Source organism: Schistocerca piceifrons, chromosome 2, assembly GCF_021461385.2.
Source record: "Schistocerca piceifrons isolate TAMUIC-IGC-003096 chromosome 2, iqSchPice1.1, whole genome shotgun sequence".
Lineage (NCBI taxonomy): Eukaryota > Metazoa > Arthropoda > Insecta > Orthoptera > Acrididae > Schistocerca > Schistocerca piceifrons.
In genome coordinates, this window is record NC_060139.1 from 545339398 (window position 1) to 545358434 (window position 19037).

Consider the following 19037-nt stretch of genomic DNA (forward strand, 5'->3'; position numbering starts at 1 on the left):
GCAGTAAACGAGTTTTGCTATTTTGGGAGCAAAATAACAGATGATGGTCGAATTAGAGAGGATATAAAATGCAGGCTGGCAATGGCATGGAAAGCGTTTCTGAAGAAGAGAAATCTGTTAACATCGAGTTATAAAATTAATAAAATAAAATAAAATAAAATATTAATTATTTTATCTGTATGATTGTCTCTCCTATGAGTCGTCAGGTTTTAATTATTCGGTATCAGACGCTTGACAATGGCTTTTTCGTAAAGGCAATGTTACTCGTAGTTGACCGTGAAATAAAACTGAAATAATCGGACTTCGTAATTAAATCGTTTCCAAAGACTGCTGCGGTAGCTGCGGACTCATAATCTAAATCTCAATATTACAATAATTTGCCAGCCATGCCAAAACGTCGTACAGAGGTGATTGTCTACTAAACATAAAAAAGTTACACAGTTAGTTAAATCAGATATATTCAATGAATAAGCCTACAGTTCATAATCCTACTTACTTTTATAAATATAAATTCTTTTCAGAATCGAGTGCCTAGTATGGTTGCAACTCGCAGTAATTTTCTATAACATGAAATATGGCGGTGTGCCAGACAATAAACTAAAATACGTGCTTCTCGCACCACTTCAACCAGAGCTCTCCTTTTCCTAATCAAACATACGAGTAACGTAATTGTGCTTTTGTTTTATCAGCGACACAGCGCTGCAGTTGTGTGCCATAGGCTTTATTTATTTGTCACTGATTATTTATTTAATTAATATCTCGCGTTTCCGAGGAAACTCACGCTCGGCATGCAAATGTGCCTTTATAGAGTATAGATTTAAGTGTCAGGAAGTCGTTTCTGAAAGTATTTGTATGGAGTGTAGCCATGTATGGAAGTGAAATGTGAACGATAAATAGTTTAGACAAGAAGAGAATAGAAGCTTTCGAAATGTAGTGCTACAGAAGAATGCTGAAGATTAGATGGGTAGATCACGTAACTAATGAGGAAGTATTGAACAGAATAGGAGAGAAGAGAAATTTGTGGCACAACTTGACTAGAAGAAGGGATCGTTTGGTAGGGCATATTCCGAGGCATCAATCACCAATTTAGTATTGGAGGGCAGCGTGGAGGGTAAAAATCGTAGAGGGAGACCAAGAGATGAATACACTAAACATGAATCAGAAGGATGTAGGCTGCAGTAGGTACTGGGAGATGAAGAACCTTGCACAGGATAGAGTAGGATGGAAAGCTGCATCAAACCAGTCTCTGGACTGAAGACCACAACAACAACAGTTCAGATGTTCAGGAAATATAACAGTTAATCATATACACAGTTCATTCGATAACCACAGTCTGTTCACATATTAACTCACTCTCCGACAAGATTATTAACGCTTGATTGTAATCATTCCGGTGACTCCTTCCACCTGTATTTTATGCTACAATCTCCAACACCTAAGAAATTTTTCGAAGCTTAACACAAATGTTGCTCGCGATTAACATACCGATGGTATCTTTTCTTGACTGTGAATCTTCACTATGGAAACACTTACGTCCACTCTTCCGTCGTCTTGTTTGACTTCTTTTAGTACATCCAGCGTTCTTGCGTACTTATGTAAACGGTACTACTCATCAAATAATTGTGAAACATCGCCATTTGGCGCCGATACTGGGACACATTTCAACACGCGGCAGTATCATTCATATCATGTTTCACCTTTCACTCTATCAATAGACACTTCATTTAACACTCCTTTTAGCAACAGAGCCCAAAATACTGGTCATCCACGTTTTGACTGTACTCAATTTCGTGACCTCTAGCTTACTTCCATTTCAACTCACAACTCCACTGTTCACTGTCTTCGACTTCCTGTTTCGCTTACGACACAGCTTACATTTAATCATAACTGGGCGTATCACCTGAAAGTCGAATTACAATAAATTAGTTCGTAGTACAAAGTTTCAAAATAGCATCGTTTACGCAAGAAATAATTTTATACAACAAAATACATTCATAAATAATTTACAGTTGTATTAACAGAAATAGGTGTGCGTACAGGGTGGTCAGTAACAGTTCTAAAAGCTCGTAAGAATTACAAGGTAGGCTGTGTTGAGAAATAATTGTTTAGAAAAAAAATTCTATACGTTGCGCCGTTTCCGAGTTAATTAGTACTGAAGTTAGCCAGTCAGGCATTTGCGCGCGCAAATTCAAGTGGCCCGCCACGGACAGTGTCGCCAAACGTGCTCTCCGTTTGGTTACCTAAAACCGGCTGAGAGAGAGCCAAACAAAAATTGAACAGAGGACGGTAATAAGGATCAAACCCGAACCAAAGGCTGAGCAGTTCGTGCACTATCATCTGCGCTATGAGGGCACTAATTGTATCTGACGGCCTCTTGAATTTGCGCGGAAAACGGCCTGTCTGGCTACCTCCAGTGCTGCCTAATCCTAGGAGAGTAGAAACTATTCAGCGTCCTACTGCAGGTCAAGAGCGGCTAACTGCACCTGCAGCGCGCACGAAAGCAAAAGGGTCTCGTATACAGCGGCGTAGACGTCAGTGAATGCATCATTGACAGATTGTCTGCGCTTAATCAAAGGAGAAAAGAGTTTTCGAGCAAGCATTCAGCGCAAGGTGTATTTTCCTATAGTTTTATTGTGCCACTCAATTCAGTTCATTTTATGCTAGTTATCTGAAAATTTGTAGTCGATATTCCGGGGATATCGCGCCCCTCTTACCGCTCACATAAAAAACTCCACAAATCGCTACTGTACTGATTGGCGTCATATTGTTTGTTTATTTGTTTATAGGTGGTAGATACATAGGTGTGCCACCTACAAGCTAAAGCAGACCGCAACATCCTGCTGTGTGTTATTACGATTAGTCTATAACTTCATCTGGTAACTATTTCGTAAAACGGTTTTCGACTATTTCATTAATTCGTAAGGTAACACTACCGACTAACTAAGTTTATTAGTAAACTGTTTACTAATTAACAGCTCGGTCCCTTCTTAATAGCATTTTACTTCAAAAAATTTATCGCCATATTTACTGTCTACTGCACTAGCATAGTGTTTCTGGAATCCGGAAGACCATTGCTAGGCTAAAAAAGTTGAATCCGATAAAGCCTGTAGTTATTAAAAGTTTCCACTGAGCTACGGGACGAGGTCCTCCTCACTCGGCTTTGGATAGGCCACATTCCTATGACCCATGGCTTCCTGCTCCGGCGAGGACCCTCCAATGTGTGGTACTTGTGGCGTCCGGGTCACTGTGCGCCACGTTTTATTGGACTGCGTTTTATTTTCTGACCAGCGGGCCGCGGCTGACTTGCCAGCGGACCTGCCATCTCTTTTAGGCAACACTCGGGCGAATGTGGTTAATGTTTTAGAGTTCTGTGACTTGTCCAATGTTTTCACCAAGATTTTAGGGAGAGAGTCCTAATTTGTCCACAGGATGATTGGCTCACCCATATTTTACGTAAGTGGCCAGCCAGTGACAATTTCCTGTGGCATCCTTGACGTTCCGTTCTCGTTTTCCTAACGTTTTATTTTCTTATACAGCATTTTTCATCTTTTCCTGCTTTCTTTGCTCGTATGCTTACATTTTACTAAATTTGCCCACTTTCGTTTCTTTTAATGTGTGTCAGGGCGCCGATGACCTCGACGTTGAGCGTCCGTAAGCCCCAACACACATATACACACAAATTCCATAGATCGTTTGAATGACTGTTTTACAGAAATAGTCTTGAAAGAGTTTGCGGTTTTTTAAGTTATACAGACGTCATTGCGGCCGTTGTGGCCGGGCGGTTCTAGGCGCTACAGTCTGGAACCGCGCGACCGCTACGGTCGCAGGTTCGTATCCTGCCTCGGTCATGGATGTGTGTGACGTCCTTAGGTTAGTTAGGTTTAAGTAGTTCTAAGTTTTAGGGGACTGATGACCTCAGAAGTTAAGTCCCATAGTGCTCAGAGTCATTTGAACCATTAGACATCATTAGCTTTGATGTTACTGAAATTATTATTCTTAGTCGTATTCACGTGGCCAAGCTTCCAAATAAGGTGTTTTTTATATTTTATGTCATAAATTTTTTACAGGCTACTAGATATTAAACAAACATTTGTCCATAATATAGAACGAATTGTCCAGGCGAAATGATTTTAGGTTAGATTTAAAACTTGGCGTACTACGTGGCAGATATTTTACGTTATTAGCACGTGTGGACATCACTATGCTTCTCAAATTGTGATGAATTGTTTATGAAGGATTCCATTAGTGAATGCATGTACTGTGATGATGCAGTTAACATCCCTAACTCCTCGAAGAGGTGCCTACATGACGACGGTGGCCAAACACCACATGTTATTCTTATTGTTCGCTTTTGTGAAATCAGTACTTACTTTCTGTGTGATGAGTTAACTCAGAAAATTATAGCATTCGTTCCGTACGATGTTGTGTGTTGTTTAATCCGTTATGCCAGCTTTTCTGTATTCTCTGAAGTCTCTGAAATGAATACAATGGCGAAAAATATGGACCGTCTTTCAATTTCTTCACATTTACTTTTAACTTGACATCTAAGTCAATTTAGATACGTGGGATAATTTCCATATCCTGTAAGACGATGGCTCATACACTTCCAGGGTAGAATTACCTTAAGCCTGTAAGTAGGCTGTTTAGGTTTTTATGTTGGTAACACCACATAGTGCTCTGTATGAAAACCGCTGACTGCGCTGTGTGTAGTCTGTGGCTGGTTGGACTCATTGTTGGAATATTCGCTTGTGTAGTGTTGGGCAGTTGGATGTGGAGAGAGAGGTCAGAGTTTTGAGAGGTTACTATAAGTGAACGATCTGGACGTGTGTCCGCCAGAAAAAGGAAATTTGTAAAGATGGATATCATGAATTGAGATATATAATATATATATATATATATATATATATATATATATATATATATATATATATATGATGACTTTTGAACATTATTAAGGTAAATACATTGTTTGTTCTATATCAAAATCTTTCATTAGTTAACTGCGCCTATCAGTAATTAGTGCCTTCAGTAGTCAGAATCTTTTATTTAGCTGGCAGTATTGGCACTCGCTGTATTGCAGTAGTTCGAGGAACGAAGATTTTTGTGAGGTAAGTGATTCATGAAAGGTATGGGTTATTGTTAGTCAGGGCCATTCTTTTGTGGGGATTATTGAACATCAGATTCTATTGCGCTAAAAAAATATTGTGTGTCAGTTTAGTGATGATCAGAATAAGTAAAGAGAGAACTTTCTGAGTACGTTCAGTTTTGCTCAGCTGTTTGAAAATCAAATAACGTAGAAGTTTACCACCACGGTCATTCATAATTTGGAAAGGGGACGTTTCAAGCCTCGCATTATGCTTGAAGTCGTTTCTTCCCACGAATTTGCTGTTGGCCCTAATATTTCGCACTTTTTCTGTGTCACCTCTTCGAACTAGAATCGTACATCCTGGGTCACAAGGACAGATTTCTACTGTTATGAGAAGAGCTTCCGTAGAAGTGGTCGTTGAATGGTAATGTGTAGCCAGCACATAAAGATATTTTTAGGTTAAGGAAACTTCTTCCTAAACCAGTTCACCAATATGGTGTACTATACCAGAAACACATTAGCGAGTCATCTGTACTTGTTACGGAGTGTCATACATGTCTTTATAGGTCAGAAAAAGACATGCGCGCGTAATGTTAGACAAATACAGAAGCATTCAGTGAAATAGTTAATCACTGTTGTCAACGGTAGTGTAACACTTGGAAAAAGAGCGATGGCTCACATCAGAAAGAAATAGTAGCAAATTCTCAAACTCTTTTAAGAATCTATGTCCATCATATATACTAGACCGGAATAATGGTAGTGCATTTATTACCATAAAAGTTCAGTAATGTATAATGAAATAATTGTTGTTGTGGTCTTCAATCCGAAGACTGGTCTGATGCAGCTCTCCATGCTACTCTATCCTGTGCAAGCCTCTTCATTTCCGAATAACTACTGCAAGTTACATTCTTCTGAAACTGCTTACTGTATTCATCACTTGTTCTTCCTCTACGATTTCTACACCTCACACTTCCCTCCATCACTAAATTGGTAATCCTTGATGTCTCAGAACATTCCCATCAACCTAGCCTTTCTTCTACTCAGGTTGTGCCTAAAATTTCATTTCACCTGAATTCTGTTCAGTATTTCTTCATTAGATACGTGATGTACGCTTCTAATCTTCAGAATTCTTCTGTACAATCATAATTGTTATAGGGTCGGAATTCGAGATTATCTCGGTGAATGTAAGAGTCAAACCTAAAAATCTTTCACATAAATTTTCCTGGTCACGTTATAGTATTAGACGAAGATTTCAACTTATCAGTTGTAGACTGGGAGATTCAAGTGATCAGGAAGGCTAGTAAGCAGAAAGAAGTGTGTGAAATTATTTTAAATGCCTTATCTGAAAATTACCCTGAGCAGTTAATCAGACAACCGACACGTGAAGGTAACATCTTACATCTGCTGGGGACAAACAGACCAGAACTTTTCGACTCAGCGTAGAACAGGGAATCAGTTATCATAAACACATTACAGCCTCACTCATTACTGTTGTAAATAGGAATACGAAGAAGTTAAGAAGATCTTCCCGCTTAATAAGATCGTCAAGAAACAGATTTCAGATTACTTGAGCGATCACTACGAAAATTTCATCACGAGCACTAATAACGTTGAGTATCAGTGAACAAAGTTCAAGAGTATTGTACAGTACGCTTTAGGCAGATATATGCCAAGCAAAGTTTTGAGAGATGGAAAAAACCCACCGAAAAACCCGCTATTGTTCGACAGCCAAATTAGAAACCTGCTACGAAAGAAAAGAGAGGTTCACTGCAAATTTAAATATAGGGTTCGATTCCTGGTACCGCCAGATATTTTTCTTTGGTGGGAATACTTGACACATGCATTCACTCTCATGATGCCAGTTGAGAGGCTACCTGACTGAGAGGTAGTGGCTGCAACATCGGAACGTCGACAGCGACCGGGATTGCGGTGTGCTGACCCCATGCTTTCGCAGACCGTGTCCGATGATGAGTGGCTGACACGGCGGTCGGACGACTATCGCGTAGTCTTCAGGGCATGATCACGGGGTTTCCTTTTCCTTTCCATAGCCTCATAGCCAAAAAAATTAAACGAAGTCAAAGTTAGAGTAAGGAGACCCAAGCATGAAGTGTTTAATGATTTCGAAAGTGAAATTCTGTCTACCGATTCGACAGAAAATGATAAGAAGTTTTGGTCTGATGTTAAATCAGTAAACGGATCGAAGCCATTTATCCAGATACTCTCTGACCACAGTAGCACTGAAATAGACAATGTCGTAGGAATGTCCGAAATACTAAACGTCTTTTTCCAAAACTGTTTCACAGAGGAAGATAGCACTGTAGGTCCTCCTTTAAATCGTTGCACGAACAGCAGAATGACAGATTTCGAAATAAGTAACCTTGGGATAGAAAAGTCAGTGAAGTCACTCCACAGAGGAAAGGCTACTACACCTGACGAGATACCAGTTCGATTCTACGCAGAGTATTCGAAAGAACTTATCCCTCTTGTAGCAGCTTTGTACTGTAGCTCCCGAGAAAGGGGCGAAGCGTTCCTAATGATTGAAAAAAAAACAAAGGCCTATATTCATGATGTCAGTCTGTTGTAGAATTTTGGAACATGTGTTATGGCCGCGTGCTATGACATTTCTGGAGACCGAAAATCTCCACTACAGGAACCAACATGTATTCCGAAAACAACGATGGTGTGAAACCCAGTTGGCTCTGTTCGTCCACGAGAGCCAGAAAGCAGTAGATACAGGCGCCAAGACAGATGTCATGTTCCGTGACTTCCGTAAGGCACTCCATACCGTTCCGTACTTTCGGCTAGTGAACAAAGTACGGCCGTATGGAATATCAGACCAGCTGTGTGATTGGAGTGTAAACAAAACACAGAATGTCATTCTGAACAGAGAGAAGTCTTCAGACGTAAAAGTAACTTCGGGCGTGCTCCAGGGGAGTATTAAAAGGTGGAAGTTCCATGAGGTTTCTCGCGGATGGTGCTGTTGGGTACAGAGAAATCGTGATGCTAAAAAATTGCAGCGAAATGCAGAAGACCTGCAGTGGATCGACGGTCGTTGCAGGTAGTGTCAATTGATCCCCAACATAAACAATGTGACATATTGCGAATACATATACAGAAGACTCTTTGTTGAGTGATTCCACAATTGCAGAACAACTGCTGGAATCAGTTACTTCCATAAAATATCTGGGAGTATGCATACGGAGTGATTTGAAATGGGATGACCAGGTAAAATAAATTGCGAGTAAGAGATATGCCAGAATGAGATTCACTGGAAGAATCGTCAACAAAGGAAGTGGCTTACAAAACACTCGTTAGACCAGTACTTGAATACTGCTCGTCAGTATGGAACCGGTACCAGATTGGACTGATGGCACAAATACATAAGATCCAAAGAAGAGCAGCGCGTTTCGTTATAGGTTCATTAGCAAACACGACGGCAATGACTCTTCCCGCGAACTATTCGTGACTGGAACGGGAAAGGGAGGAATTAACAGTGGTACACAAAGTACCTCCCTCCACACACCACATGATGGCTTGTGGAGTACAGATGCAGATACAGATGTAGCTTAAAATAATAATTGAATGCTGCGCTCGATCATCAATATCAAGTACGTAAGTGGTGAACTTTTCATAGATGGTTAGGGACTTATCCGCATATAAGTTCGCAATAATACTTTAGCAATAGATGAATATTTCGATTTGTCAGCTATAGAGTGGGAGAACTATGGATTTTGTGTGGGAGCGAGGGATAATTATTTAGGAGACACAGTGTTTACTAAACGTGTTTCCTGATGACTACCTTTAGCAATTGGCTAGATGACCCACTCGCTATAGAAACATATTATATCTTCTGGTAACTAAGAGGCCCTACATTTTTCAGTCATGGTTACAGAGATAGTACACGTAAACCATAGGATACAAATGGACCAGTGATTAATAGTTTTGAGAGAAAATTTAAGAAGGACAAGATTTATTCTCTGCGGGAGGATCAAAAAGTGAATACAAAACACCAGAGCAAACATTCAGGCCTGGAGAATAGAAAACGATAAACTGTGGCGTGTTTTAGAAGTTCTGTAGGCTACATTTTAAATTAATTTCTGATTTAGAAGAAATTACTTCACCGAAGAAGATTACAACACAGTATCAAATTCGATGGCCTTGCTGTTAGAAATATAACAAATGAAGGAATAAATAGGAGTGGAAAACAATTTAAGTCTAATGGTGGCAGGTCAGTAGCAACGAGACTTGGCACAGAGTCTGAATTTTGTCATTTAATCTGAAGAATAGTGCAGTCAACTCAGTCACTCTCCCTTGAGGTTAGTTAGTTAAGTATTTTGCGTCATTTATAAATACTTGTTTAAGTGAAGTTTGCATACCTGGCTTGCCTAGTACGTGCCTTTGTGATGCTTACAGGTCATGAGTTACTCTGGTCACCTGATTCTTGAATTTCTTATGCGACAATGAAATTAAATATTCTCTCTCATTTCTACTACCCTGGTCATTTACTCGGTATTTAAATGCATCTGCATAACTTTTATTCTGCCGCCATTACATCATCGCGTGTTGCGAAACGCATCATTTGTGTCTGATAGCTGATGCATTTGGTAATTTTCTCGAATATTTCATATGATAAATAGCACCCAAAATTCTAAACATTACGTGCTCTCTTTCTCTGCACTCATTTTACGGGAAATGTGATTCTACAGAAGCGTGTATGTTGACTGTTTTGTATTTGACTGTTATAATCACAAAGCGGACTTTACATCTCTAGCGCACCGCGACTGGCTAAACGTTGAGCTGCCAAAAGGCATTCAATGTTGATGGAATATTAGAGATGACATTTAATGTACACTTGTGTTCAATTTACTGATGTTATACCTGTTCCTTTACTATTGTGCTATTACTGTAAGTTTGTTGTGCTGAGTTAACTTTCATGTTACAGTGAGATTGCGTTCCATGGGTTATAGACTTGCCTACGTTAAGGCATAACTATTCCAATTCAAGGCATTTTCAGTTTACCTGCACTAACAAAACAAAATGTAAAAGAGGGCAGACCGCTGACAAAGTGTGCACTCCACGTGATTGGAGAGAAACACAAGTCGCTGGAGACTTCAAACAAATACTCAGAACTGCACACCTATCTCACTGTGGTCAATTTTCTGTGTAATCATGGTATGTATTTTATTCTTACGGAAGGGGATTTTGTTTGGAGGTCGAAAAGTTTTTCCATAGGCTTCAACGCGATTTCCCGCAGGTATCGATTGTGAAAACGAATTTACGTTCAGGAAATTCAGGAGGCTATAGATAACGGACTCTTCGTTGATGATGTGTTTCTTGACCCCAGAAACAATTTAATACAGCTCCACTCCGTCTGTAAGTATACAAAATACTTGCTTACGGAATTAAACCAGGTAGGGATGTAGACTGAAGAGTTCGTAGCAAACAGAACTCAGCAGGTAAATCTTCATGATTGTGTCACAGTGGCAGGAGAAAGTAGCGTCTGTCCTGCGTCAAGGAAGTGTGATATGACTGTTACAGTTTAGGATATAGCGTACATAAACGTCTTGGTAGCAAACTGTTGCAGCTCTCTGACGCTGTTTACAGACGATGCGGTTGTACACGGAAATATCACGTCGTTAAAAGATTGTTACAAAAGGTAGAAAGACTGGCGTTTTATGCAAAGCAGATGGTCATTGAAAATAAATGTAATGTAATGCACGTAAGTAGGTGAAAAGATACAGTATCGTTTATTTGCGCGTGATGCGATCAATTAGTGTCATCAGTCACGACCGTCAAGTATCTAGCAATATCTGTCCAGAGAAAATGAAGGTAGAGCAATCACAAATCTTGTCTTGGCGAAAGCAGATGTCATAGCGACATTTACCGTAACGACCATAAAGAAGTGTAATACACCCAGGAACCAGAAAGTTTTACCTTTCTGTTAGTGCTCTTCGTTGCTCTGGCACCGTTGCCAACCAGCGTAAACGGAAGAGGTCGGGAAGATTGAATCAAGTGCTGCGCGATTCGTCATGGACTTTTTAGTCCGTCTGAGATCGTCACAGAATCGCTCAACTTCGAACGTGCAAGAAGTCACAATACTGCTCAACACAGCTTAATAAGAGACGCAAAATGGCATCTCACATTGCGGAGAGGCTTGTTCTTGGAATCCCGAGAGCATTCGTGTCAGTACAACGCTGTGACCGAGTGGTTCTAGGCTCTTCAGTCCGGAACCGCGTTGCTGCTACGGTCGCAGGTTCGAATCCTGGATGTGTGTGATGTTCTTAGGTTAGTTAGGTTTAAGTAGTTCTAAGTCTAAGGGACTGATGATCTCAGATGTTAAGTCCCATAGTGCTTATAGCCATTTGAGCCATTTGTCAGTACGAGTCAAGCCAACGTACATCTCCTGTGACAATGAGATTGATTTAAAGTCCTACAGACCGGCACAGAAACCATTCTTTCTGGAAAAGAAGGAGAAACATTATTTAGAAACACTATGTATACACGGCCACACACCGTTCAGTGGCTCCCAGGATATAAATGTAAATGTAAATGAGACACCGCTGAAAGCCTTCGGACATCTTTCGAGTCCAGTGGTGCGCACTTCAGTGTTCGTGGACATTACACCTCTCCTCGAGGCGCACCCCTCTTCAATGGGGTAACGCGGACGGACTGTGGGGCCTCAGGTTGTAGTCTTTTTCTAAGAAAAGTATCTACTCTCATTACGATATTGAAGTTACACAGAAGGAACCGTCGGCACACAGTAGCTACAGAGGCATTTATTTAGTGTACCGTGTGGGAAGCAGTTCCCGAGGCTATCTCGTTCTCACATGTAATCGTCGTCGACTGTGTTAGATATAAAGCAGTAGAGAGCAGCGTGCTGCTCTGGTCAGCCTCAAAGGAGCCGCCAGCCAGTAAATACGAGCGGCGCCGTCCGTTAGCGGGCAGCGCCCACCGCTGTTCAATGCCACCGCGCTAGACAAGGCCAGCGCCAACGGTCCGGCCCCTGCTCGTTATGTTACCCGCCCGACGCTACCTTAGGCGTTGCATCCGCTTTCCCTGTAGCGATGCACTCTCCGGGAAACTTGTTACAGACGAAATTAGCTATGAATAAAGTAAAATTTATACACAGTGAATAGTAACTGAGGATGACTTAAAACAGAAAAAGGCAAAGAAGGAAAAAGGAAGGAAAAATCAAAATGTATTAACAGATGTACACTTTTTGGGCTACGTGTAATGCCTGCACTATTTGATCAGAAATATCTGGCACAACTCTACGTAATGCGGAATTGAATACTAGATGTCACGGGATATGGGCCCGCCAGTACATGAGGATGTGGGGAGTATTGTGTTGTCAGTAGAGAAGCCGTAACGGCAGAATGAGTTGGTCCGGAGAGACCAGTGACTTCGAAGTGGACCATTCGTTGGATGTTACCTGAGTAACAAATACGTCTAAAGCTGCCGAAGTCGACTATTGGTCGTGTGAATGTGAAGTGGACACGGGGAGAAACAACCACAGCTGAACCAAGGCCAGGCAGGCACCTCGTGTACTGGCGGAAATGAAAGGAAAGAAACACTCGTGAGCTCCAGAGTGCTACAGGCAGTCCAGCTAGCACAATGAGTGTGCGAACGGAGTTAAAAAGAATGGCTCCTTATAAACCACACATTTATGTGGTCTAATCTAGACTAAGCGACGCTTGAGGTGGTGTAAAGAGAGACATCATTGGATAGTGTATACTGGAAACGAATGATTCGCAGTGATGAATCACTCTATACTCTTTGGCAACCTAATGGAAGGGTTTGCGTTTGGCGAATGCCTGTAGAACCTTACCTGAATGACGTGCAGTGCTAACAGTGAAGTACAGAGGAGGTGTTGTTACGGTTGGAGGTGTTTTTCGTGGTTACGGGGTGGCTGTTTATTGCACTTAAGAAAACGCTAAATGTGGAAGTATATGAACACATTTTATAGGACTGCGTATTGCCTATAGTAGAGCAACAGTTCCGAGACGAAGATTCTGTGTATCAGCACGAAAATCCACCATGTCATAACCCAGCATCTTGGACATTCCAGAAACGGGCTGGCCAGGCCATAGTCCTGATCTGAACCAAGTGGAACAGCTTTGAGATTAGAACATCGATTTCGCTTCCAGAGCTCAGCGTCCAACATCTGATTTCGATTTTTGAATAAAAAAGGGGTTCCATTTCTCCGCAGACAATCAGACGCCTCAATGAAATTGTGCCCAACAGAGTTGAAGCCGTCATACAGATGAATGATAGCCACGCCCGATAATGATACCCAGCAATAAGTGTCGGGTACTTTTGATCAAGTAATGTATTCACATTGCTTGTGGCGTTGTATAACTTTGTTAGGTAGGCTGTATATGGTGAGCCATTATCTTTTTTACGTATTTTGGCTCTCCTTCTTATGTTTCTAACCGACCAAAATAAACGTGATTCCGATGTCTGGGGTCTATCATTCTGGCCGCTAGTAGGGATGCTTATTTCTAGTGCTGAACAAGAGGGCTAAGGATAATCAGTGATAGAAGCCTGTCAGAAACCGTGAGAGTTTCTTGGCAAGACTAAAGGCGACTTTAATGGGAGACAAGTTCTTGCGCCCGAACTATGAAAATGTTCGTTATACAGAAAGAGAAACAACGCACAAAAATAACTTATAAATTACGGTAGATGCAAGAAATGTGGATGACAAAATTTATAAAATGTAGCAGAAGCCTGAAACACCTATTTTCGCTATTTTGTATCTGTATCGATATTTCTATGTCAGTTTGTAGTGTTGCTTATGTAGAGCGTTGTATCTCTCATGTAAATTCTTTGACTATTTATACATATTTAAGTTATGTGAACTTTTGAACAATGTTGTTTGAATCATGCTTGTGAATTTAAATAACTATTGGAATGATTGTTATGTAATGTACTGTAAATGTCTTGGTCCACAGTTAGGGAACGTAGGATTGAATGTAAAAGATGTGGGTAAGTCCCGCAGCTACGGAAGTATCCTGGAGGAGAGGAAAAGGTGCGGTTGGAGCGCAAGTGGCAACTCGTCCATCGTAACAGGTAAGGAGTCTGGGCTGAGCAGTGCTGTGGTTAGCACCTCACTAGCATCATTGTGGCTCATATTTATGGAGCTTTGAGGCCAGAAGAGCTTAAGAGCAGTATTTATGGATGCTAAATTTGGTGATACTATTATCATGGCATGGTTTTTGGCCCTATAAAACTATAATTCCGACGCCAAGAAGATCAGTAATAGGGTGAGGCCAACAGTACTGCCGTGACTCCATCGCCACCATGTTGATAGCCACTGCAAGTTAAGCCACCAGTACCATCAGCCTTCCACTAAATTGTTTATATTTGGCACTCTGTAAATGGACCAGGTATTTGTGAAATTTTGTTGATTTTAATAATAATCTTGGTGTTAAAAACTCTATCTTTCATCCGTAATTATCCCAAATCACAAACCTGGACAGGAATCCTATCCTAATGAATGTAACTCCGAGTGTCCTAATTTATTATGGAAAGACTTATTCGGCAGCTGTAAAAATAGTTATGATTGCTTTCTAATGTGTGGAGCTACAGTGTTTAAAGTTCAGTTTTATAGTCTGAGAAATACTCCACTTCCAGTGCAATTTTAAATCAATCTGCAGTCACTTTCTTAAATTGATCAGAGTTCCGAAGTTTTCTCAGTATACATTTCATGAGAAAGTGTTTGAACTTGAATTTAATGTAGTATTGCATTTGCATAGCCAGTTATACAGGGTGAATCACTAACTATTGCACCAAGAATAACTCCGAAAGTATGATAGGAGCTGTAAAGTTTGTGGGACAAAAGTTGCATGGGACAACGGCGGCCATAATATGACGTTGGTTTTTCGTTGCTAGGTGGGGTTGCTTCAGGGATATGAAGGTCAACTTTGTTTTTTTAAACGGGATGCTATAGTTTTGTACTTGTTTTCTGATAGCGGCTATCTAGACGAATCCAATGATGTGTAACAGTAAGGTCTTTGAAGGTCAGAGAAGGTCACAAAGGTGGCATGAACTTCCATTTACAGAAGGTGTTCGAAGTGATGACTATTGGTATCAATGCAGTGCTGCAATCTTCTTATCGTGGATTGCGTGGTATTCCTTATCACTTTAGCAATTATCGAAGCACATGCTCTGACAGTTCTCTCTTGCATATCTTCAGGTGTAGTTGGAACGTCTTTATAAACAATGTCTTTTACGAATCCCCACAAGAAAAATCCAGAGGCGTCAAGTCTGGCGAACGAGCCGGTCACGACACATCTCTTCCGCGTCCAATCGAGCGATTTGGGAATTGTCTCTGCAACTCATTTCTAGCCATCAGCGAAAAATGTGCCGGACACCCATCGTGTTGATACCACATTCTGTTCCTTGTTCCTAAAGGTATTTCTTCCAGTAACAGACCTAATATTTCTTGCAGGAATATGGTGTACTTCCTACCATTCAGATTTCCTTCGATGAAATAGGGGCCTATAATTCTATCCTCCAGAAGTCCACACCATACATTCACAGACCACGGTTTTTGGTGTGCAACTTTCTGCAACAAACATGGATTTTCAGTTGCACAATAATGCATGCTATGCAAATTAACGTTTCCATGGTTCGTGAATGTAGCCTCGTCAGCAAATAAAGTCAAATTAATAAATGTGTCATCTCTCTGAATCTGAACTGGAGCCCATTGGCAGAATTAAATGCGACGCATACAACCCGTACCAGTTAATTCTTGGTGGAGAATGACATGGTAAGCATGACATTTATGGCGATACAGAACACGAACAACAATCCTGTGGCTCATGCCAGATTCCCATGCGATTTGAAGCGAACTAACACAAGGATCTCGAACAATGTGGCAGAGTACCAATTTCCGTTTCCTCATTAGTAACTTCCCTTTGCCGGATATGTTTCCGATGCGTTAAAGATCCGTTGTTCTCAATTTATCACACACATATTTAGATGTACGACGTGTAGAGTGAGTGCGTTGAGGATACCTTTCAGTGTATAAGTCTCTAGCTCTCACTGAATTTTGCTGGCATTCTCCGTAAATGAGAAGCATATCGACTTGTTCTTCGAAGGAATACATCATTTACATTCGCTTGATTCGACGATACTAGACTTACCGTTCCTATTAGTGTTGTATTTCGAAACCGTCGAATGGCGTTTACATGTCAATGGCACGTTAGATGGGTACGCTATATTCAGCGAATATTTACTGTTTGCACGATATACGAGAGAGAATTGTCAGAGTATGTGCATCAGTAAGTGACAAAGTGATAAGGAATACCATACAATCCATGATAAGAAGATTGCAGCACTATGTTGATACCAATGGTCATCACTTCGAACACCTTCTGCAAATGGACGTTCATGCCACCATTATGACCTTCCCTGACCTTCAAAGACCTTACTGTTACACATCATTGGATTCGTCTGGATAGCCGCTATCCAGCTATCCGAACTATAGCATCCCGTTTAAAAAAACAAAGTTGACCTTCAAATCTCTGACGCGACCCTACCTAGGAACAAAAAACCAACATCATATAATGGCCAACGTTGTCACAGGCACCATTTGTTCCACACACTTTTCAGCTACTATCATATTTTCGGAGTTATTGTGGGTGGCAACAGTTAGTGACTCGTACTGTATTTTGAGTATGTTAAAATACTGCTTATCAAACCACATTTGTCATTTAAAGAGTTATAGTTTATTGTGCTTTACATAATTAATAATGAACCAAAGCAAGGACTCCTTCGAAGCCAGTGTAGTTAGATTTGCTTTTTGTTTAATTGCTTCAAACCGAGTTTAAAGAAATAAATATTTATTGTGTTAGCTATTCTAATGTAAGTTGGTTAATGCACAGGCATAGAGACCCTGTACTAAGCATTGATGTTACAGAGTATGATCATTAACAGAGCCCCTGATATAAATCAGGATCATTTCATGCTCTTCCATGTTCATTATTGCTTCTAGTTTCATGTGTGTTGGTGATTGGTTCCATAAACTGCTGCATCTAGTTCATTTAAGGTACTTGTTGTTGAGAGGGATATGTTACTGTCTGGTATCTCATTGGCCGTTTGTATGTCTGATTTTCAAGTCAGTAGTACATTGATCTGCAAGGTGGTAGTCGAACGGGTATAAAAAAAAGAGATGTGGCAAGGAAACTTAGGTTAGTCTTAGCTCTGCCTTTTGCTTTATTATATTTCTTGACACAAGAATGACTAATTAGGCTGTCGACCGATACCAATGTGTAATGTTACAACTTGCTTTTGTGGTGGGAGAACGGCTGTTCCTGACCCACCTATTAGTTATACTCTGCTTGAGTGTTTCGGAAACGAATACTAGTTTGATTGTTCTGTTTCCATTAGATAATCTCAAGGTCAACTTTCTCAAAAATTCCTAGCAGATGTATAGCGTTAGCATCGATTGCCATTTAAGATGGTCGGCATTACCGCTACAAGCTGTTAAGGCCCTAAAAAACGTAAAAATAGCATGCCCTCGAGAAATAAAACGGCTGCACTTCCCTCTTTCTTTCAGCTATTCGCAGGACCAACACAGCAGAGCCGTACTGGCTAATGTTACAATGCCAGATCAATCATCCAGACTGCTGTCCCCGACACTACAAGAAAGCCTGATGCCCCTCTTCAACACAATATGCCAGTCTGGCCTCTCCATAGATACACCTCCGTTGAGGTTGCACCTATTGTATGTCTATCTGAATCGTTGAACCACGCAAGTCACACCATCGCGGAAATCTCCATGCTTCCTAAGGGGACGTTACTTGTTACGCGTCTGTAATTAAACGTCTCATTCATGGATAATGGACGGTAACGTCGAAGTAATTCATAATCGTATCTTCGTTTCAGTGATTGTAACAGCTGAATGGCAAGGACATGCTCGAGCTTTTAACAACTGTGCAGTGTTATAATCGTTTGCAAGACTGTTCTGATGAGAAAGTGATTTGTATCAGGAAAATTTGCGAGTCTGCGTAGATAAATGTCGTGCAAAACCCAGGAAATATTGCTTCTCACGCCTCACTCAAGCAATCCACAGCGGTATTTCTTCATTCCACAATCTGTATCACATATTTAGAAATTATTTGTGGATCACTCACTGTTGAAGGTCTATGGACTACATCATGATATCCAACGCACTGGGCTCACATTTCTTTAAAGCTGAATGTTAATTTTGTAGCAAGAGAAAAAGTGTGATTGATTGGAACACATAGATAGAGGGCAATCACACAGCAGGCAAGTATTTTAGGGACATGGTTTCACTGCCAAAATGAAAGGAAAGAATAGCTACTAGGTCCTGGCTGATGTGGTGATGATAAGTCCACAAATCGGAATCATTAGCTGACAGAGAAGTGGCACTTTGTGCGCTTAAGAAACGCTGTTGTACATGGCTTGTAACAGTGGCGAGTATCACAAGTTGGATAAATGAATAAGTTGGAAACGGAGATGTAGGTACTGGATTTGGTGCTGTAGATTTTTAGCTCAGGATTGACAGAGTACGTCGAACGCTGTCCCCAACGGCCAACTCCTGACGGAACGTTAAACACTCACGTTCCTTCCTTCCTACAACTGGCTTCAATCTTGCCCGAAAAATGGGAAGCATGTGAAGTGAAATATAGCTTGCAGTCACCTATAGTAGATAGTTCTCAAGCTGTTACTTTGACAGTTGATACAAGCACCATTGTTACATATCCAGATAAGTAACTTTTATCATTATTAGCACATTCGTCGATTACAAAAAATCCAATACACATTTAAGAAAAATATACAGATCTGCAAATACTTACTCTATATAAATATCAAACGGTGCAGACTACACATGAATGGAGGAAGACTCTATCCATCGTAGAACCTTGTTGGATGATTCGTGTAGATCCTTGATGTTAAGGCACTCATTTACATTGTGGCTCAT

The 19037-nt window shown here is 40.8% G+C and overlaps 1 long non-coding RNA gene across 4 annotated transcripts in view; it reads left to right on the top strand.

Annotated features, from left to right (window-relative positions):
* The window catches only part of LOC124777253, a 48665-nt gene extending 34142 nt beyond the window's left edge, over nt 1-14523 (top strand). For all 4 annotated transcript variants that reach the window (XR_007015703.1, XR_007015701.1, XR_007015702.1 and 1 more), the window contains one exon: nt 14038-14523. This is a non-coding gene — a long non-coding RNA (uncharacterized LOC124777253). The remainder of the gene's footprint in view (nt 1-14037) is intronic.
* The last annotated feature ends 4514 nt before the right edge of the window (nt 14524-19037 follow it).